The sequence below is a fragment of the Callithrix jacchus genome, chromosome 6 (assembly GCF_049354715.1).
Source record: "Callithrix jacchus isolate 240 chromosome 6, calJac240_pri, whole genome shotgun sequence".
NCBI classification, from domain to species: Eukaryota; Metazoa; Chordata; class Mammalia; order Primates; family Cebidae; genus Callithrix; species Callithrix jacchus.
The window spans coordinates 158,412,748-158,435,043 of NC_133507.1; the positions used below are offsets into that span (position 1 = coordinate 158,412,748).

The window sequence follows — 22,296 nt, forward strand, 5'->3', positions numbered from 1 at the left end:
TAAAATCCAAAATGAGGGATATTTTACAAAGCAACTATCTTACATTCTTCAGGAATGTCAATTTCATGAGCGACAAAGAAAGACTGAAAAACTAGATCGAAGGAAAACAAAGAGGCACAACAACTAAACACAATGCTGTAACACACATGACGGGGAAATTGGCAAGATCAGAATTAACTCTGTAGATTAGATCAGGAGTTGGCAAACTGTAGCCTATGGGACCAAACCAGGTCAATGCTTGTTTTTGAAAATGTTTTTTTGGAACACAGCCACACCCATTAATTTATGCATCATCTGTGGCTGCTTTCACACTACAACGGTAGAATTCAGTAGTTGTAACACAGACTATATGTTCTGTAAAGGCTAAAATATTTACTCTTTGGCCCTACATAGAAAGTTTTCTGTCTTTTGTATTAGAACATTTTATAGTACACGAATTTTCCTGATTTTACTGTGGTTATAAAAGAAAATGTCCTTTTAAGAACATAAACTAAATTTAGAATATCTCTCTATATAATATATATGCATATATATACACAAAACTGTACTATATAGTTTTGTCTATATGTTTATATGTTATTTGTTAGATGTATAGGTCAGTATTAGAGCAAATTTTATAAGAAGATGATTTCATCAATGAGAACACCAATTCTTAGCATTGTTTGGCCTTCATATTATTAAGATGTACAACACATTCATTACATGTAGTAACACTTGAAAAAGTCTTCTGAAGATTTTCAGCATCCCTACCCTTAATTGAGAATCATTAAATTAGAACTATTTAAAAACAAGATGGTGTCAAACTTGTAACTGTTATTGTTCAGTATATTAATCCTAAATCTTTGAAATGTTCAGATGGGGGAAAGATACAGATTACTTTTAGACTTTAAGTTAAATAAATAATGGGGGAAAGATACAGATTACTTTTAGACTTTAAGTTAAATATGCATGTTAAAATGTAAGATTAACATTTGTTTCTGCCAATATACTTAACCAAATGTCTGGAGAAAACCTCCCAGTCTAGAACAACTAAAATGCTGCTTCAAGTATTAAAGTTATTTTAAAATATGCATCGATGAGCTGACGGTAAAATAGGGACATTCTCAAAGGCTGGAAACAACTATACTCTAGCACTGAAGCCTACATTTGTTCTAGGGGCACCTACCAGCCTTGATGGCCTAGAACTTCTGTTATTTGGGGCCACTGACATGAAGGGAGCAGGAGACAAAACCCTACGTTTGATGAGGTAAGTAAGATCACTCAACTCACATACAGTAGGACATCTTAAAGATAATGCCCTCGAAAGATGAACTAGAGAAAAATACTCTCCCCCTCCAGGAGACTCTGCAGTAGGAGAGCGAGTAAGTAATGGCAAGCGGGTGTGAGTCCACGAGTCTGTCTTCAGAAGGTTGGCCAGAATCAAAAGCAAATATCTGGCAGTGTATTTTGCTCAATGCCCGAATAAATTGCCATAGATAGGGTTCCAAGAATGATAAGTTCACAATCCAAAACTAAAACATGCATAATAAATAAACCATTATGAATAAGAATCAGCATAAATTAAAAGCTATAGATTCAAAGCCTCAAAGGCATTGGGTATGAAATTATAATTATAAAATGAAAATGTTTTATATGTTTAAGTATGTTAAAATGTGTTTAACAATGTTTATTTTGTTAAAAATAAACTAAATTTACATTTAAATAATTTTAAAAAATATTTTTAAAAGTCAAGGCGTTAGAAGTATGAAGAGTGAGCAAGAGACATCAAAAAATACCTGAAATATATGAAAGAGAATTAACTAGAATTTATCCAAACGGAAAACAAAATTAGAATGTCAGTGGGTCGGCTGTAACTGGCTATTTTCATATTTAAAAGTTTGTGAGTACAGCAGACACACTAAAAGCTAGAAGAGTTCTGGAAAACTGCCATCTCTCCAGGACGTGTATTCACCTTTGCTGCTTTCATTTGGGTGGATGGGGCAGAGGGGATGGACGCTATCAGGTGGAGTTCTGTTCTTCCTGCTTTTGCTATAAAAGGTGGAGATGGGTAAACTTGTGAAAATGGCAAATTTGATGGCAGATTCAAGCAGGTAAATTACAAACAGCTAACCAGGTGACCCAGACTTTCACAGCTCTTACCTCTGTTCTACCAACACCTTTCTCTCAACTCACATGTATACTTTTATGGGAGGTTTCTTCTGACTTGTTAATGGAGGAAGCAAAAACTCAGGCCTCATTCACAAACGCGTCCGCTTGACACATTGATACAAGCCTAAAAATGCGCTGCTGCCATATTTCAAACCCACTCAGTGCTGGACATAAGGAGAGTAGTAAGGGGAAATACTCCAGGCGGGCAGATTTGTGAACCGTTCATTTGGCTATTCGCTTTGAGCAGCGCTGATGGCAGCCAGCAGCATGGACTTGAAGACACTGGCAGGCAGCTAGGCTGGCGGATCAGAGGCCTGAAAGGAGAAAGGTCAGAAAATTGGAGACAAAGAAGTCTGGGCAAGAGATCATGGATGGACTTGTAGGAGTGGGGCACAGTAAATCCATGTGTTTCACATTAATGCCCACCAGAGAACACTCACCAGACAGGAAAAAGTCATCTGTCAAGTGGACAAGTTAACTTGTCTTTTGCCTGTGGGCCAGGCTGTCTTCAGTCATCCCTGTGTTGGCACAATGGGCCCATAAGTAGAGTCATAATAGTGGCGGGAATGGGGTTTCCACGTGGGCCAGTGAGTTCTCCACCGCCAAGGCTGCTCTTGCTTTTTCCTCTGTGGACCTGGAGTCACTGGAGAGAGATGTGAAGCCTTCAATTATGGCTCTGTTCCTAAAGGAAACTAGATACCACTTGTCAGCTCTGACGATACCATTGAAGTTGGTTATATTGGCTTCTTCTACCATGGAAAGAACAGTGCCACATCCTTCCTGGAAATGGCACCCACTCCAGTTATGGGTTTGCCTTACATGCACTGTGAGTGCCTTCTCCAGCACCGCCTTCTAAGAACATAAGAAAGTCTCATCTGTTAACAATAACTCCTACAGAGCAGCACCTCAGTCCAAGAAGCCTATTTTATGAAAAAGGAGATGTGACCATGGGTGCATGACCATTCCATTGGTTTTAATTCTCCTTAGGCAGAAATATCTAGCTTAACAGAATGGTGGAATGGCCTATTTAAGGCTCAGCTCTTGTACTAGCATGATAGGCTGGGATGCTTTCTTCCAACAGGTGGAATATGCACAAACAATGTGGAGCTGGGTCTCCAACAGCTAGATGCAGGGGCATGAGAAGAAGCTCAATTTAACACCCGCACATGGTACCCAGAGATCTATTTGCAGAATTTTTGCTTTTCATCTCAGATTATAAGAACATTTCTCACTCTCTACTTTCTACAAGTTAAACTTAGAGCAACTCTCTAGAACCAATAAGGAACCAGATGTTTTACACCCTGTAAAATCAAGTTACACTCCCTGAGAGAGCTCAATGAAGGTCAACTAGGCGTATTAAACACATTGTCCAGAAAGATAATAGCAATCATTTTGACATTTTCCAAGTTTTGTATAAATAATTTTTAACACATGTCATAGAAGGAATGTTTGCAAAAGGAAAGGCTATTCAGCATGAGAAGAAAAGATGGGGTGGGGATGATGATTGTCTTCAGATATTGGACTGACTGTCATGTGGAAGAATTTTGTTTATTGCTTCAGAAGGCAAAATCAAGAAGGTTAGAAAAGGCCAGTTTGACTCAACACAAAGAAGAGCTATTTAATTGCCTAGACCAGCACTGTCCAATAGAGCTAGAAGACACACCACATATGTAACTTTAAATTTTCTAGTAGCCACTGTAAAAAGGTGAAAAAGAAAAACTGATAAAATTAATTTTTAACAACAATCTTATTTAGCCAATCAAAATATTATTAGTTCAACAAGTCATCAGTACAGAAATAATAATGAGATATTTTACATTCTTTTATTCATACTGCGTCTTTACATCCCACGTGTATTTTACACGTGTGGCACAGCCCAATTTGGACTTCTATGTTCCAAGTGCTCAGTAGCCACACGACTTGTGCATATGAGGTAGTGGTGGTCTAGATGAGGGTCCCATCAGTCAGAAACCATTGAAGACAAGTTCAGTAACCACTGATCGAGGCTGTTTTGAAGGAATATTCAGCACTGGCTACGTTAGGGACAGTTACCAGGTCTCCTTTCCCCTTACCCATCTCCACCTTTTGTAGCAAAAGCAGGAAGTACAGAACTCCACCTGATAGCGTCCATCCCGTCTGCCCCCATCCACCCAAATGATAGCAGCAAGGGTGAATACACCTCCTGGAGAGATGGCAGTTTTCCAGGAGTCTTCTAGCTTTAGTGTGTCTAAAGTTTTTTTGAGATTTTTACAACAACCCACAATTAAACTCTGCATTGAAAAGCAGGGGGTGGGGGGGAGGCATCTATTGCCTCTTAGCTGAGCAGCCTATGAAGTGGAGTTAAATAACATGGTTCAAAAACTAGATTAGGGTGTTCGTGAGGCTGGGCAGTGAATGAGGTCTGAGGAATTCCAAATCCGCTTGGCAGCCTTAAGCCTGTTGGATGCCTCCCCTCAGAACCCTGACTTTTAGCAGACTGGTGCACAAGATTTCCGATGTATTTCCTATGTAAACACAAAGAATGTAAATGGAAATATGGGAGCCTGGCCCCAACTGCTTTAACTTTGCCTGAGGCCGTTTAATATGGACCAACTTCAAAAGATTAGGAGGCTTTCGTTTTCAACATTATGTTACATTGTCAACATTATCTTGGATAAATGTTTTGATGCTGTGTCTGGTGTCTTTCATGTGACTGGAGCTGCTGATGTAGATGCAGGGATCTGTGCAGGGTAGCTTTTCTGTATTTCCACCCATCCCTTCCTCGGGGCAGCAGAAGGGTTCTGACGAGGAAGACCAAACACGTAGGGTTGACGCTGTGTTTGGAAACCCTTTTGAGTTGAGATGTGTAAAGCATGTGCTTACCAGAGCCAGACATCTGCTTGATTCTCACTCCTCTCTGTCGCCGGGTTTCTGATTGTTTACAATCTGCTGCCACAGCTCACTTGGTGTTTCGGGTCATTCCTACCACTTTGTTCCTTGAATGTCAGATCACCATCACGGCTGGCTGAAATATCGTCCCTGCAGAGGCCTAAATAAGTCTTTTCTAAGGGATGGAGAACCACTCTTGAGTTATTAGATATTTTTGAAGAGAGGTTTTCTTCATGTTCTTGGTTTTTAAATAGCTTATTTGGCTCTTGAGTCATCAGTCCTTTTGTCATATGAGTGGAATGGATGCATTTACTAAGACTTGGCGAGAAAGAAGATCTGTGGGGAATTAGAGGCTGAATTCCTAGTAATTAAGAACAATTTTAGCATTGACGTTTAGGGGTACATGTACAGGTTTGTTATATAGGTAAACTGTGTCATGCGGGTTTCTTGTACAGATTATTTCATTACCCAGGTATTAGGCCTGGTACCCATTAGTTATTTCATGAGGATCAAGAGAACAAAAATTATTTAAAAGACTCATCCAAAGTGTTATTCTGGGAGCTTGTCACACACTTGTAACTCACCAGTTTAGATGATCAAATCCACATGTATGCTAAACTTAAGCAAAAATTGCAATATACAAAACCTAACAAAATTATCCTGGTCACTGACTAAGAATAAAAGTCGGTCACCTGCAGCGTTGGCATAAGTGTGGCTGGGGGATGAGTAGTGCCATGGCCCCTCTCCTTGGAGAAGTGCAGGGGCTTTAGCTGCAAGCGCCAGACCTGGTCCAGCCTGTTAATATCATCAGAGACCGTTAGGTTGCCCTGAACATTCAAACCGTGTGGCCCCACCTTTGACTGCAGCACAGGATATGAGAGCACCCAGCTCTCATCAGAAAATTAATCTCAAGCACCCTGCTATCCAGATTTTATGAAAGGTTCAGTTGTGAAAAATAATATTCTCAAAGTGTGCTTCCTGGACCACAAATTGAGCATCTCCTGGAGGCCCCAGTCCAGACATACTGAATCGAATCTGCATCTGACAAGACTCCAGTGATTCTTGAGCACATGGGTGCTAGGGGTGGCAGCTCTGAGGACTTAACAGTCTCTCCATTCCAAACCACACTGTGCACTTGCTTGGGGCCTGTGCCTCTGAGGAGGCAGTATGCGAAGGAGGTGGAGAGAATGGCTCGTGCTCTCTGTTGAAATAGGGACAGGCTGTACCCTGTTATCACCAAGTAATGTTTGAAGTGAGAAATTGCTCTCTGATACGGGTATCAAGAGAGGGTCTTGTGGATACTGTGTGTCTTACAAATGGTTACTTCCATCATTGTGCCTTGATGTGTGGAGAGCTCAACCTAAACACAGAGCCCAGGAGCTGCTGATGGGCGTGTGGCATCCATTGTCCTTCTTGTGCAACTTGCCAGCTCCCCTTTCCCTCTATCTACTGCCCACACACCCAGCTCGTGTACTTTCATTCTCTTTCTCCTGAATGTTTTTGGTAAACACCTTCCATATTTTTTGTAAAACATGTGGGGAAATATATTAATATATTAATGCCATTAGTGAAATCTAATGGTCATCTCTGATGGTGATGATGGTGATGTGTCCTCAAGTGATGAAGGAAGCTTTGTGAGATTTCTCAAAGAACCACTTGCTAACTCTCTCAGCCCCAGCCTTTGGCCTTCATGTCCACCCTGACACAGCTGCTGGGAGTCAGGCGTGACCGTGCCACATGCACCAGGAGGTTGTGGTCATTTGTCCTTTTGTCATTAGAAGGGGAAGAGAGACTCCAACTCTGAAAGCTGGTGATTTTTGCATATGTACGTATTGCTTGAATTAAGTTCTTTATTTTAGTTTAGTATGCTGCTGCAACCTTGCAAAACTATGGAGCTGTGTGTCTCCATTTTGTCAGTGGCAGAAGTGAGGCGTTTGCTTGCCTGGGTTCCTGCAGAGGTACGGTGGAGCCATCGAGGCAAAAATGGTGACCTTAGTGATCTTAGCTCTCTCACCAAACTGACACAGAGGAAAGAGATCAAAGAGCTCCCTTGAGCCTTTCTCAGGCCACGGATAATCATGATCAACTGGACATGAAGTTTCAGAAAGAGAAAACACAGACATCTTTAAATCCTTAGTATCAAGCGTCAGCAGCTGCTCTCATACTAGATAATGAAACAAAATTCAAGTATGTATACCTTACGAAATGACAAGAAAATTTGAAAATTAAAGGAAGAAATTTATACATCCCAGATCAAGAATCAACAAAAAGGAAGTATTATTGTATTACCAATTAAAATAAGCAAACAGATTTTCCCCAAGAAAATACACATTTTACCCAAATTCTCAAAATTGTTGGCAAAAAGGTATTCATAGTTGTGGTAGGCAGAATAACGTTCCCTTAAAGGATGCTGAAACCTAGCCCCCAGCAAAGAAGCCCACTGCGTTAGGACTAAATAAAAATGGTAACCAGGAAGACATGAGAATTTAAAGTTGCATTATTAGACGGCACATTATCAAGTAAGTAAAGGGAAAAGCACAGAATTATAGAGGCACTGACAAACACGCACTCATAGCTGAGATACTTGTCTCACATTGATCTAAAGTCAAACCTTTGTGGCGTTAATTCCCCCAGCATCTCTGATCTGTACAGATGTGGGGCCGAGTGAGTCCAAAGACCTCTCCTGCCTCAGGAGCAACAGGAAAGCCAGGGCAGGGGTGGGTAGGATGAGCAGAACATAAGGAAGGTTCTGTGAAGTTGGTCCAAGTTCCTGCAGTGAATTCATCTTGGTGGCAGGGGCAGGGACACGGACAGATGAGGCCAGGAGAATCTGAAATGGGTTCAAGAGCTGTGTAAATCATGAACATGCACTGAAAAACAGCAAACTGGGGCAAAGAGAGGGACCCCTGGCAAAAGGGACTGAGCTCTGCGTCTAAGTCCGGTCCCTGAAATCACTGACTTTGGAGCCTGTAGTTAACTAAACAGTGACCCACTGAGATGTCCCCATCCTATTCCTGGAACCTGTAACTGTGTGACCTTACACAGTAAAACAGACTTTACCAATGTGATTCAGTTAAGGGTCTGCCATGGTCTGAATGTGCCTCCTCAACCATCATATGTTGAAACTTAATCACCAGAGACAACATTAAGAGATGGGGTCTTTAGGAGAGGATTCAATGATGAAGCAGAGCCCCTCATGAATGGGTCAGTGTGCTTACAGATGTGCCTTTCCATCCCTTCTGCCATGTGAGGACACGGCGTTTGTCCCTCTTTCCCTTCCACCGTCTGCCAAGTGAGAACCCAGCAGCAAGATGGCATCTTGCAAGCAGAGGGAGCTCTCACCAGACACCTTGATCTTGGACTTCCCAGTTCCCAGAACTGTGAGAAATACATTTCTATTATTTGTAAATTACCTAGTTTGTGGCATTTTGTTTTAGCAGCACAAAGGGACTAGGATAGCGTCTTAAAATAAGGAAGATGACCGTGGGCTATCCAGAAGAGTCATCTATGTAATCACAGAGTTCTTTATGAGAGGTGACAGGAGGAAGTAGAGAGAAATGAGAAGGCCACATGATAATGGGAGCAGAGGTCAGAGCAATGCACTTCAAAGACAGAAAAGAGGCCATGGGCCAAAGAATGCAGGCAGCTCTCAAAACGATAGCAGATAAAGAAGCTGATTCTCCCTTGAAGCCTCCAGGAGATGGCCCTGCTGACACCTTGACTTTAGCCCAGTGAGACTGATTTTGAATTCTCCCTTTAGAACTGTAGGAGAATGAGTATGATGTGGTCGAGCTGCTGCATTTCAGCAGCTGTTACAGCAGCACCGGAAGCTCATGCAGAGCCCTCCCTTTGATTCCAAGAGCTGCGTCTGTGCCCTCCCTTCTTCATAGCAAGTCGCTTCCTTTTGTGTGTGTGGGTTTGCATTGGAGAGAACGGAGAAGTCCTGAACTGTAATCAGTATGGACTCTGGAAAGTGACAGAGGCAGATCTCTCAGGAGCTGCCCCTGAGGGCAGGGCTCCACCACAGGCTGCCCAGGGAGCCAGCACAGGAAAAGGGCAGCCCTCTGGTTGCCTCCTCTGCATCTCATGGTCTTGCTTCTACTCATGCAGGTGATTCTCACTAGTACATCTGAGAGAAAATGCACTGCCATGAGCAGCTGCTGCTCTTATAGTGAAAAATATTCCTGCGGAGTCGACACAGGTGGAGTGGATCTCGGAGGGTTGGGCCCGACTCAGCCTCCCTCAGCGTGTGGGGATGTCATGGGTCGGGGCTCTTCTTCCTTTGGAGAGGTTTCTGGGGCCAAAAAGATGAGCAGGGACTGGAATTCGTTACTGGTCTTCAGGTTCCAAAAGAAACCTCTGAGATAAGCCATGTAGGGTCATTGCTGCAGGTTTGTTCCTGAGTGTGCAGAGACAGAGCGGGGAGAGATGGCTTTTTCGTCCATCAGGTTCTCTGACTCCCACTGTGTCTATGACAGACCTAAAAATCAAGGTACATGTGTTTATAAAATGATGCAGAAAAATTACAGAATCTCCTAGTCTCTGAAGCATGGCTTCTAACAGCCTTGACTGGTTTATATTCAACTTCCAAAACTATCTTTGGGAACCCAAGTCTTGATGGTTTTAGAAAAACAGCCTCAGACACCCGATGACTCCTCACAAGAATTTCCATCCATACTCCCCCATATCCTGATCCCCCAACCAGTTCCAGACGTCTGAAAAGAGACAGGCATCCTTTGATGGTGCATTCCTCCAGCTGAATTTGTTCTTTGGTGTTTAACTTAAAGTAGAAAGAAAGCTATCTAGAAAGGAAACCCATTGTTTTCAATGTTTTTAAAGCAAAAGAATCACTCTTGCTTCCAGAGCTACCCTGAACTGCTCTAACTAAGCCAGCTTGCTGTAAGCAGAGCACCCCAACCGAGGTCTGCCAGTGGAGTTAGTGCCACCGGCTGCCCTGCTGTCCTAGTGTGAAGCTGTGCTCCCCCGTGACATTGGTTCTGCCGTCACCCTGGCCTTACCAGAGACGCTGATCTACCTCATCTCCTCTTTCCCAAATCCAAAAGAGTAACAGCAGAAACCAGTCTACATAGTTTAATATGATTTTTGTTCAGGGATAATGGCAGAAAAATACAACCCAGAGTTTACCTTACCCTGACATAAGAGACTTTTCTCCAGATCCTTTCACAGGCCATCTGGCTACCTACCAACATTTCACAAGGTCTTAGAGGTTCATCTTGAAACAGTGGCTGGGCCAGAGGAGCTCCCCCTCAGCTCCATGCTATTGTTTTTCAGGTTTTCCCCACCCAGGGTCTGAAGGTCTTGGGTCCAGCGCCACAGAGCTGCTCTGCCCCTTCAGAGACAAATGTATGCACAGGAAACCGAAGAACTCTCCTCCAAGCTCCTGCTTCATTCCCACTGGGCTTTCAAGAAACCCAGGGCTGTGGAGAGCACATTTAGAAAGCTACTGGCTATTTACATGAAGCTATATTCTCCCTCAGAAGGTACACTGGGTTTGCTTTCATATCTTCAGCCAAAAGAGCGTATTTGATGAGCATCACCAGGGGCTGGCAGAGTCCCTGGGCTCACCCCATACTCATTGGCAAGGCTGAAGGCTCCAATACATGTCCTTTCAGAGAGTCACTGACAGTTATGTGCCAGCCACACACACCCAAACTTTCCTGTGCTGTCACCCCAGTACCCTTGTCTGTGTGTCCTCTCAGAGGACAGGAAAGGAGGGAGGTACCTGCTTGGAATGAGAGCATAGACTTTTTCCATCTAAGTAAAATCACTGGGATGCTGGATCTACAGGCCTGTAGTGGGCATGGAGATGCTTTGTAAATAGAGCTGGTATGTTGAATCATTTGTCCAGGGAGTCTGCGCCCCTCTTCCTATCTCCTGCGCTTTATGGAATTTGGCTAACACCAACCTGAATACGTCTGCCTAAATCACAGCCTGGCTCCTGCTACAGCGCCTTCCTTTCTTTCAGATACGCGAACATTGGTAAGAGAAACCAGAACTCAGGGGTAATGAGAGCAATGGCTATGCGTAGACGCCGGCATTTGTCACCTCTGAGGCGAGAGTCCTCTTTCTCCCTGTGCTCTTTTCTGCCAGGGAAGCAAAAGTTTTATTGGAGAAACTAATCATTGAATTAACTTCGAAACACATTCAGAACCTTTGGCATTTACAAACCCATTCTGTAATTAAAAACACAAATAACTGAAGATTTTTCCATTGTTCAAAAGTATTGGTTAATTGAATTATTTTGTTGTCATTTTTTTGTGTCTAGTTTGGTCTAGACAAATATTGGGAGGGGCACGAAGTATTTCATCTGTTTGCTAACTTCATAATAGAATTGAAGAACCATCACATATGTGAATTTTGACACTCCGCATATCCTTAATGTCAATCCCTAAAAAGAAATTTGCTGTACTTGGGAAAATTGAAAATTAAAAACTCCCATCTCAAAATGGATTTATTCAGCATTACAAGAAAAAATGATAGAACTGTTGTTTTTGTTTAATTAACTAAATTTTCCTAGCACAAAAAAGATTTGTTTCTTTCAAGTTTGGAGTGCACACCTTGAGCCACTCTGGTGCCATCCAAATTCCAAATGTGCTCATATTCAAATAAATCAAGAAATACATACCTAAACATGTTCACACGTAAGTGTACGGAAGCACTGATGGCATGGCAGAAATCATGAATCAAAGCTTGCTTCCCTCCCTTGTTTTCTCTCTCTTTTCTTCCTGTGTACCCTTGCCGTCTGGGCACTAAAGCACAACCCGAAGCCGCACCCTCTCTGAGACAGCAGCACCCCCAGCAGGCCTGGTGCATGTGTGAATCAGCATCGGGGGCTGCTGGAGCCCACCTGAAAGCTTCGTGGCCTCAGCTTCACTTTGGGGGCAGATAAAGGGTTCGTGTGGGCACCAGGCTTGAACCAGGTTCTTGTTTCCTTTGGGGCCAGGACCCCTTCCTAGTGCAGCCTCACCCTCCTGTGTGAGTGGCAGCTCCTCTCCAGTCCTGGATGTAGGAGGCCCCATCTGGACCCTGGGGGCTGCGACATGGGCCCTGTGTGCCCAAGGCCCACGCACAACATGGGGACACCAGCTCCACAGGGTTGTTCCCTGCACAACCTCCCTGCGTGCTCCTCTCTACATCACTAGTAGAGAAGACCCTGTTTTCTTTCTACCCCTTTCCCCTGCATGCCCCCCTGCTGCCTAAGAAAGCCCCTGGAAGAAACCCAGCTTCTTGAAGTGGTTAAATAAACAGGAGGCTGTGATTCATTCAGCATGAGGTGGCAGGAGATGGAGGGACCCTGCCAGGCCCGTCATGTGGCGCCTCTTCCTCCTGGGTCTCTGAGTCACAGGGCAGCAGGGGTGGCATCCTCAGGGATGAAAGCTGAGGAGCCTGTGAGCAAGCGCATGTGAGTCTGTGAGTGTGCATGTGATGTGCGTGCGTGAGTGCATGTGAGTCTGTGAGTGTGCACGTGATGTGCGTGTGTGAGTGCATGTGAGTCTGTGTGTGATGTGTGTGAGCGTGTGAGTGCATGAGTCTGATTTGTGTGAACAAATGTTAGTACATGTGAGTGTGCATGTGGTGGTGAGAGTGTAAGCAAGTTTGTGAGCACATGATTAGTGTGAGTGTGAGTGCATTAGTGTGTGTATTTGCAAGTGTAAGCAAGCTTCTGAGTGCATATGAGTGATGTGTGAGCAAGTGTGTGAGTTCATGAGTGTGATGTTTGTCAGTGTGTGAGGTATATTTAATTTGATGTGCAAGGTTGGTACTACAGTTAGCAGGAGCAAGGACAGAAACTCCTATGCACTCATATCACACAAGCATGCTTGCACACACACATCACACACAAACACATGCACTCATACTTGCTCACACATCACATACAGACATGCACACATACACATCACATGCACACTCAGAAACATACATTCACAGACCTGCACTCATGCACTTGCTCACACATCACATGCACACTCAGACTCAGATGCACTCACACACTCACAAACATCACATACACAGACTCGCAAGCACTGACACTCTCACATCACATGCACACTCAGACTCGTGCACTCACGTAAACTTGCATATCCTATGCACACACAGACACAATGCACTCACACTTGCTCACATATCACATGCACACTCAGACACATGCATGCACACAATTACACTCATGCATATATGCACATTCAGACTCACATGCCCTCCATACATCACATGCACACAGCCTCACATGCTCACTGACACTCGCACATCACATGCACATGCAGACTCGTGCATGCACACACTCATTCACACAAATTACATGCACACTCAGACTCACATGGGCTCACACACGAACATGCAGGCTCATGCACACACACTTGTTTACACAAATCACAAGCACACTCAGACACATGCTGTCACACAATCATGCTCATATCACATGCACAGTCAGACTCATGCATTCACACTGACACATCACATGCACTCACACACTCATTTAAACTTGCACATCACATGCACACTAGATGCAAATGCACTCACACGCATCACATGCACACTAACAGACAGGACTTGGAAGTCTTGCGCCAGCTTAGTTTCCTCTCTGGTCGCCATCAGCTCTGGACTTCTGTAGCCAGCTGGGGGGTGAGCCTTTATCTCTTGTTGCCAACTGACCTGATCGGGGCAGACTTCAGCAGCAGCTGCACAACAGATTTGTTGTGCTCCACTTGGGGCACCTCCCCACCTTTCTCTACAGGTGGTTAATGTGGGCTGTCGTTGCCCCCAGCGCAGGGCTGCAGTTGAACAGAAGTTCATCCCCATTAACCACACCACTGTATTCTGCAGCACCCCTACAAAGTGTAAATGGTGGAATAATCCACCTCCTCTCGTCCACCCCTTTTTTTCCTGACACCATTTCTTACTGCAAATCATCACAGTTGAGGAATTTGGATGGCTTTTTCCCTACTCCTCAGTGGTCATAGACTATTTTCCCTGTTAGTCTGTTAAGTTATGTTAGTAGGAATTTGGTAGAATGATGAATATCAAAACTACAAAAGGTAAAGAGGTCATCTTGAACAAGAAAATTAAGTGGAAACTCAGTGATAGAAATCATCTGTTTTAACTGTATGCCAAACAGTAAATCCAGAGATTAGGGACCAAATGCAATTAAAATCCAAGTTGACATCTCGACTTTTGCTCATTGCTTCATCTTATGATAAAACCCATAGCCAGTTGGAGCATCTCCATCATTAGCTCATTCTCTAATCGTCTGTACTTTATATTTACCCAAGTGATCCAGCAGCCCTGGCTTAATTGCTGATGACACTGAAGCTGACCTTCAGCTAGGAGCGCTCATTGACCAGCTCTAATTCAGCTGTAGGGACTCAAAGACCAGTCTCTGCAAATGTCTTGATTGCACACTCTTGTGAGAGTCTAGACTAAGTTTCCTAAGTGTTTCTATAAATGCTAGTTTGAGTTCCTTTTTAATCAACACAGCATGTTCAAGGATTTATATAATTAGGTCAGCTTGACCCCTCTCTGGTCAGTCCTGTTAACTTTAGATGACTATTAGCTCTACTGCTCACCACTAAAATGCAGTCACTGGAAGCTAATTTTAGTACCAAGATTTTGGTTTTCATTTTTATGAGACAAAGTCTCACTCTGTCACCCAGGCTGGAGTGCAGTGGCACGATCTCGGCTCACTATAACCTCTGCCTCCCGAGTTCAAGCAATTCTCTGACTCAGCCTCCAGAGTAGCTGGAATTACAAGTGCCCACCACCACACCTGGCTAATTTTTGTATTTTTGGTAGACACAGGATTTCACCATGTTGGCCAGGCTGGTCTTGAACACCTAACCCTGTGATCCACCGGCCTTGGACTCCCAAAGTGCTGGGATTAATTACAGGCATGAACCACTGTGCCCAGACCCAGATTTTAAAATAAACTCCATTTTGTTAGTTTTTAAGAAAGAGACCAACCCACGTGACCTAATGAAGGACTAAGTATTGTTAACATAATCAATTTTCTCAAAATGATTAACAAATCAGACTCCCAGTGGAAAAAAAACTGAAACTACAAAATCATGTCAGTATTTATGTTTAGGAAAGAAAAGATAAAAAATAAGAAAGTGATATTTTATAAAATGATAATGGGGGTATTGGCACTGTCAAATACTTAATGATACATATAAAAGGTATACTGATTAAAACATAGCGATACTGGCACACAAAAAAAGAGAAAAAGAAGAGAAAATCTAAAATCGAGTACACATATGTATTTAGGACAAGACAGAAATAATAGTTTAAATGAGCAGAGAAAAGACATATTATTCAATAAAGGGTGCTTGATAAGTTGTTAAATAACATAGCCATAGCAAATATATTTGGCAAGCATTTAAAATAGTAATTAAGTTGGTGAAAGTACCAACAGTAAAGACTCAAAGAAGACCGTCTTTCTGAAGGGTGTTGGTACCCTGAACAAGTAAATATTATTAATACTACAATTGCAGCTTTACGACTCCGTTCAAATAGAGATGTGAAAATCTCTACAAGCCAGAAACAGTCATTTTAGAATGTCATCTATAGTAGTGAACAGGGAAACCAGAGACTTAGAGAGACTGATGGGGTAGCAGGAGGAATGTGTTTAACGTGATCATGGACTCTGGAATCACTTCCTAAGACCGAGCCCAGTACAAAGAAACTGAAGGTCTTTTAAGTATCTTTGTGATACAGGATGATGAAGCAGGAAGTAGTTTTACAGAACCAAGAACAAAGAACAGTTAATCAACCTGTAACATGTCTCGTGGTGTACGTTACATTTGAAAAACAGCACCTTGAGAAACGCATTGTACATTCTTTGGGTGTTATCTTGCCCTGTGACCTTGCAGCGGGTCAGCAAGAAAAACGGGAGTCGTAAGATGGCTGAGAACTTCGCTGAGAATGTGAGGAAGACAGATAAGGTAAAACGCTTGCAGAAAATTCGTTCATTTCAAGTAGTGCTGGGGAGTAAGTTTCCTGTTGAGCTGGTAAAATTTTGCTTTATTGTACAGCAATTGCAAATTATTAATTTCCTTTTTTAGTAGGAGAAAGATGGCGAACAATGTAAATGTTCAGCAGTACAGGTTTGAGTAAGTCAACTCGCCAGTCCATACAATGGAATAATATGTAGCCATTAAATCATGTTTTAGATTTATGATATGGGAATATGTTTACAACAAAGTATTGCTCTGGATGCCTCTGAGGGAAACAGCACAGATGTTTGTCATTTTCTTCTTTGTCCTTTTCTGGTCTTTGAAACATTAGACAGTGAATATTGTTTGCCCCAATGCCATTTTTGAGGAAGAAAAAGAACGTGTGTAGACAGACACAATGTTAATTGATCGAGGCGAAACCAAACAAGGGAAGACATTTCTGAATAAAAAGAGGTAGTTAATTCCCTTTACAGGTAGACATAATTTGGAATTTGAGATTTTTATACAAAGTTAAAAACGAAGGAACAAACAGACACATTATTTGTTAAGCAGGTCAAAGGTCTTGGCCTTCAGATAAACGGACTGCCCACCTTGTGCTGCCTCCCAGGGCCCTGCAGGGCTCGGGACTTCCTTAACATCCCCTTCCAGAATACATGCCTTAAAAGCCTGTCGCCTCTTCAAGATAGACATGAAGAGAAAGGAAAACAGCCCACTTCTATAGGCCATAGCTTTGTGAGTAATGATGTCTTTGATGCTTTTCCATGTTAAAATGTCTTCAGTCCACCATTTTTTCAAAAAAACATCTTATCTTGTAAAAGGAAGGGGAAGAACTCAAGTTAAACACAATATTTGGTTGTGGCAGCAACTAACTCGATCACTTTTTTTTTCTCTTTTGGCTTCTTATTTTGAAATAGTTTTAGACTTACAAGACAACTGCAAAAGTAGTGCAGAAATTCTATTATGCTCTTCTGCCAGCTTCCCCAGAGTTAATACCAAGATGGCCAATAGTTCATTATTAACGTGAAATTGCCGCTGATATAACACTGTAGTTATATAGGTCTATCTAGCTAATCTGCAGACCTTGTTCTGATTGCATCCGTGTCCTTCCTGTCGCCGTTTGCTGGTCCCGGGCCCACTCCAGAAGCCCACGTTTAGCTGTCAGGTCTCCCTGGCCTTCTCAAATCCAGCACCATTCCTCAGTCTTTGCCTTTCACAATCCTGACACCATTGATGAATGCCCGTCTGTTATTTTGCAGATATTTTCTCTGTGAGACTGAAACTATGCACTTTTGCCAAGGATACCCCAGAAGCAATGCTGTGCCCTTGTCAGTGCATTGTACTGTGAGGTGCATGAGATCAATCTATCTTATTACCAGTAATGGTAACTTTATTCGGTGTAAGTGGTGTCTGCTGGGCTTCTCCATTGTAAAGTTAACTGTTCTTTCCTTTGTAATCAGTAAGTACCTGCACAGGGGATACTTAGAGGCTCTATAAATACTCTGATTTTCATGAGTCTTTCACTCACTCGTTTTAGCATCCATCAAATGACCTTTGCCTGCAATAATGAGTACTGTGGTGTTTGCCAAGTAATGATTTCTCTGTTTCCATCATTCTTTCTACTAGAATTCTACCGGAAGTTAGAGCTGTCCTTCCCCTCCTATCTATTTATCGAGTTATTCTTTGTAGTAGTGTGGACTCAGGAGTGTTTTCAGATTCGAGGAGTTCTCATCTGTTGCCGTCATGATGTATCTTGTTGCTCCGTGCATGCCGGGCTCAGTCACGGGGGAAGCCTTCTGGTTTGCCCCTGTTCTGGGACCTCCCTGTCATTTTTGGATCCATTTCTTACTCTCTAGCACCACAAAATGTTCCTGGCTAATCCTGCACATTCCTGGTGTCAGCCATTTCTCCCAGGAGCCTTGGTCCCTTTAACTAGAGACCATTATTTAGAGTCCAAGACCTGCCCGGGCATCACTGCGTCTCCGAGGTCAGTTTGTCACTGTGTGTTCTGCTTGGACCTCTCAACATGCTGCCTGTGTGCAAAAGTTGAGACGCACTCCAGTCTCTACCGAAGCTGTGTTTTACCTCTGTCCGCTAGAGTCAGAGTCCAGTACTGCCACCCCTCCTGCTCCTCTTCCCCACTTTCTTGCATTCCTGTCACTCTAAAGTGCACTTGAAAAATCTCATGCAGCTCATGGGAGCTGAGTGGGGCTGTGGTCCTAGTGACATGCTGCCCAAAAGCTGGGGTTGCTGGTGACCACAGGCCATGGCCTGAGAGCTCAGCAGACGGCCACCTGCCCCTGTGCCTGTGGCTCAGCTCCAGCCTCAGACACAGCTCTCAGGAAGAGAAGGGATTTGTCATGCCGAGGGACAACTGCCCTAATCCATAGGGTTTAGGATCGCTCAACCACCAGTGAGCCTTAGGTTTTTTGTTTCTCTGATTTTCTTCCGTTCACCTGATTAAACAACTCTACGCCTTGGGCTTGTGAAAGAGATTTCCTGTTGAAAGGCGTGGATGGATATTCCCATCACCACGTGCATCTTGTTGTGTGAAATTATTTTACAACAGCAGGTTATTTTTCCTTTTCTCTGCACTCTGCTGAGGTGAGCTTGCCCAGAGCTAGAGAAGGCGTATACAATAGAAACCTTCCTACGCTGTTGGAGGGAATAGAAATCTCTTCAACATTTTTGGAAATACATTTTGCAACATATTTTATGAGATTAAAAATGTTCATATGCTTTCACTCATTAATTTCTTCTCTTGGGATCTATTCTGAAAATATGAAAAAAAGGCAAAGATTTGTTTCCACATTTGTATAATAATCAACTTGAGTAGAAAAACCCCAAAGTACTCAGTCATAGGAAAGGTAAAAAATTATTACAAATGTACGTGATAGAATATTACAGAGGCATTAGGCAGATTTCCCAATATATCATATTAGTAACATGGAAAAGCACTTATGATATAATATATTAAATTTTAAAAGGAAGATACTAGGTTAGTTGTGAATTTGGACAACACACACATGGTGATTTATGAATACTTAAAAGACACGGGGGAAAGGACCAAAGTATACATAGTAGTTACGTTGTGGTGCTTCGTGTACTTTTCTTTCCCTTCTCCTTTTTTGTATTTTGTGAATCTTCTTGAAGGAGCCCAAACGACTTCGATAACAGAGTGCATAAAATAAGGTTTTTAAATTTCTTGTAAGAATAGTAGATTTGGTCTTAGGGATATTAAAGATTAGGTTTAATATTGAATTTTAAAATAATTGTTCTCAATCAAAATGCCATCTGCCTAGCAGAATTATCTGGAAAACCTTTCCAAAATACACATCTGCATATCCAGCCCCCATGTGCACCCAATGCACATGCATATGCACACACACGGACAAACACACACACATGCATACACACAAAGGCACATGCACGCGCACGCATGCACACACGCACACACAGAGTCACTGGGACTAAGACTCATAGTGCTTGTTCCTCACTGCAAGGCTGTATCACCAACAAGTTGGAGAACTCAGCTGAGAGAGGGGGTGACCTTCCTCCCAGGGTGGGGGATACAGAGACAGACCAGGGCTCACACAAGCCTTTACTAATAATCCTACTACATTTGTTTAAAAAATATAAAGGAATATTTGAAAACAAAAGAAAAGAAAGAAGTTTAACTTAGAATCCTACCTGTCTAGAGGGGACAGTTTGCATTTTTGTGTATTTTATACCAGTGTTTTTGAAAAAATATATCAAAGCCCTTAAAAGAAAATCCTTCCCCATTCCTTTCTGTGCTTGTGAGGCGGTGTGGCATGCTGCTTTGGTCGTGGCCCCTTGGGCTGCTGGGGCTGAGCCAAGTCCTGACATTTTTCAGATGTGTGAATTTGGACACATTCCTTTGCCTTTTTTGAGTTACTTGTCTTTATCTTTTCTGAATAAAATATGACTACAATAGTTTCTACAGACCTCGTAATATTGTAGTGAGACTGAACATGGATGCCCATGTAAGACACTTAGAGTAACATCTGGCTCACGGTGAACACTCAGTACCTTTTATCATTAACATTGTCTCTTTCGTTATTATTACCAAACAAATGCTTTATTCCTAGCAGAGGTCACAAAGGGTGGTCTTAGGGTAGGTTTGCAGATGTGTTTTGTTTTGTTTTGTTTTGCTTGTTTTGTTTGAGTCTTGCTCTGCTGCCCAAGCTGGAGTTCACAAGATCTCGGTGCACTGCAACCTCTGCCTCCCAGATACAAGTGATTCTTCTGCCTCGGCCTCCTGAGTAGCTAGGATTACAGGTGTGCATCACTGTGCTCAGCTAATTTTTTTTTTTTTTTTTTTAAGTAGAGACAGGGTTTCACCATGTTTGTTAGCCTGGTCTCAAACTCCTGACCTCAGATAATCCACTATCCTTGGCCTCCCAAAGTGTTGGGATTACAGGCATGAGCCACCGCTCCTGGCCTCTCACCATGTTTTAAAAATACTAATGAATTAACAAGTAAAAAGCGGGAGACTTCACAGAAAATTCCAGATTTCTCACTGCTCTTGAAATACTGTGAGCATTTGACAATCTTGAGCCTGTTTTCCTGTGGAAACTGGCAGGAGCTGGGCTGCTGCTGTCCCCTGGGGAGATGTGCAGCCCTCCCACTGCTGTCATTGCTATTGATGGCCCTGTGTCTTTGGGACACTGCTGATACATGTTCACCATCATCTCTTTTCCAAAAGATGCTCTTTGATTTGTAAAAACCAGGGAAGGTCCAGTCTGGAAGGTCAGGCAGCTGCACAATGTCAAGTTAGTGCTGAGTGTGGACAGCCAAGGATGCTATTAGCTGAGATACTGACTGAAAAGTGCATCTCAGACTGGGAGCTGAGTGTAAGAGGACAGGCCTGGGTTGGGGTCACAGGCAAGGCCAGAGCAGGTCCCAAGTCCAGCCCACCAATCCAAGTGGACCTGGAGGAAACCTGACTGGTAAGAGATGGTCCCCAGAAGAGGCTTCCAGGACTCCTTGCACAGGTTCTGGAATTCCTAGTTCTGAGAGAAGGGCCCAGAAGTATGGGCTCAGCTTTAAGGCTACAAACTAGTCATTTGTCCAAAATGCTCATGGCAAGACCTATGGTGACCCTACTCCTCTTTAAGCCAGAGGTCTGTGGGGACCAGACCTACTCTGCCTCTTTGAGCTGGCCCTCATGGTGATGGGGTTTCTTTGCATGGTGGAGAAGACCATGGGTTGGGAGAGGCAACAGATGATTAGGCAAACAGGACATGGCCATTGGGGTGGGGATACAGCCTCCCGTCACAGATCAGGGAAGAGTGAATTGACTGGTGTAGGGACTGAGCCTGAGGCTGGCCTCATTCACACTGAGATTTCCCAGAGCAGACCATGACCCTCAGAATGTCACTCTAGTTTCTTAGAAACCTACGTGCTCTTCCATAAATGCTATGTCATTGTGGGTTTCCTGACACACAGGTTCCAGTAGATTGAGGGGGGAGGGAGAACAGGCTGAGTGATCCTAACTGGAGCCCTCCCCAGGGCCAAGACCACTGACTCATGTTCCCACAGGCCATCTTTTCCTTGGTTTGAGGGAACTGCTGTTGGCTAGTAGCCCTTAGCTGTAGGCGGGAAAACTGCATCTTCAGGACATAGAATACTTAGTACTCTTTATTTATGTATCCTTTCTAACCACAGAAAAGGCAAAACCAAATAGAGAGCTAGAGTTTCCAACTATGGCCACACCCCAAGTCTTTGCCCCCATGTCCTCGTGTTCTCATGGGAGAGCTGCTACTTCGCAGCCAAGTAGAAAAATTGGTGTGAGCAGCAGGGCCGCTCCCAGCCTCTGTTCTCTGTGCCGGGCTGCCCAAAACCCTGCTCTCCATCCCGAATTAACTTAGTCACCAGAGGAGATACTTTTACCACTAAAAACCTCCAATTCATGATTCAAGATGGCAAGCCCATAAGTCAAACTTACTCTCTCCAAAACTCCTGTGGAAAATGAGCAAATGTAAGAATAGTGCTGAGAAGTGAATTCATGCTGGAAAACAGAGAAGGTTGACGTCCACCAGCGAGAAACTTCAGAAAGCGTCTTCAACATACTGCATAGATGGACTGGACGGAAGGAGAGATGGACCAACTGGTGCACATTGGGCACCTATTGGAAAAATCCTGGGAAGAAAGTGGAGGCCCTAAAGAGCCTCAAGCTTGGAATGCCAGGCTTCTAAGGGCACGGGACTGTGGAACAATTTTGGAAAGGGCAGTGGGGGTTAGCACATGGGTGGATGGAAGCCGTGGGTGCTCGGAGTGGCCCAGCTTACAT

General features: G+C 43.4%; 1 long non-coding RNA gene across 1 annotated transcript in view; it reads left to right on the plus strand.

The window, feature by feature from the left end:
• The window catches only part of LOC144576838 (uncharacterized), a 38,039-nt gene that overhangs the window by 9,120 nt on the left and 6,623 nt on the right, over positions 1-22,296 (plus strand). The window contains exon 2 of the long non-coding RNA XR_013519425.1: positions 1,156-1,246. This is a non-coding gene — a long non-coding RNA (uncharacterized LOC144576838). The remainder of the gene's footprint in view (positions 1-1,155; positions 1,247-22,296) is intronic.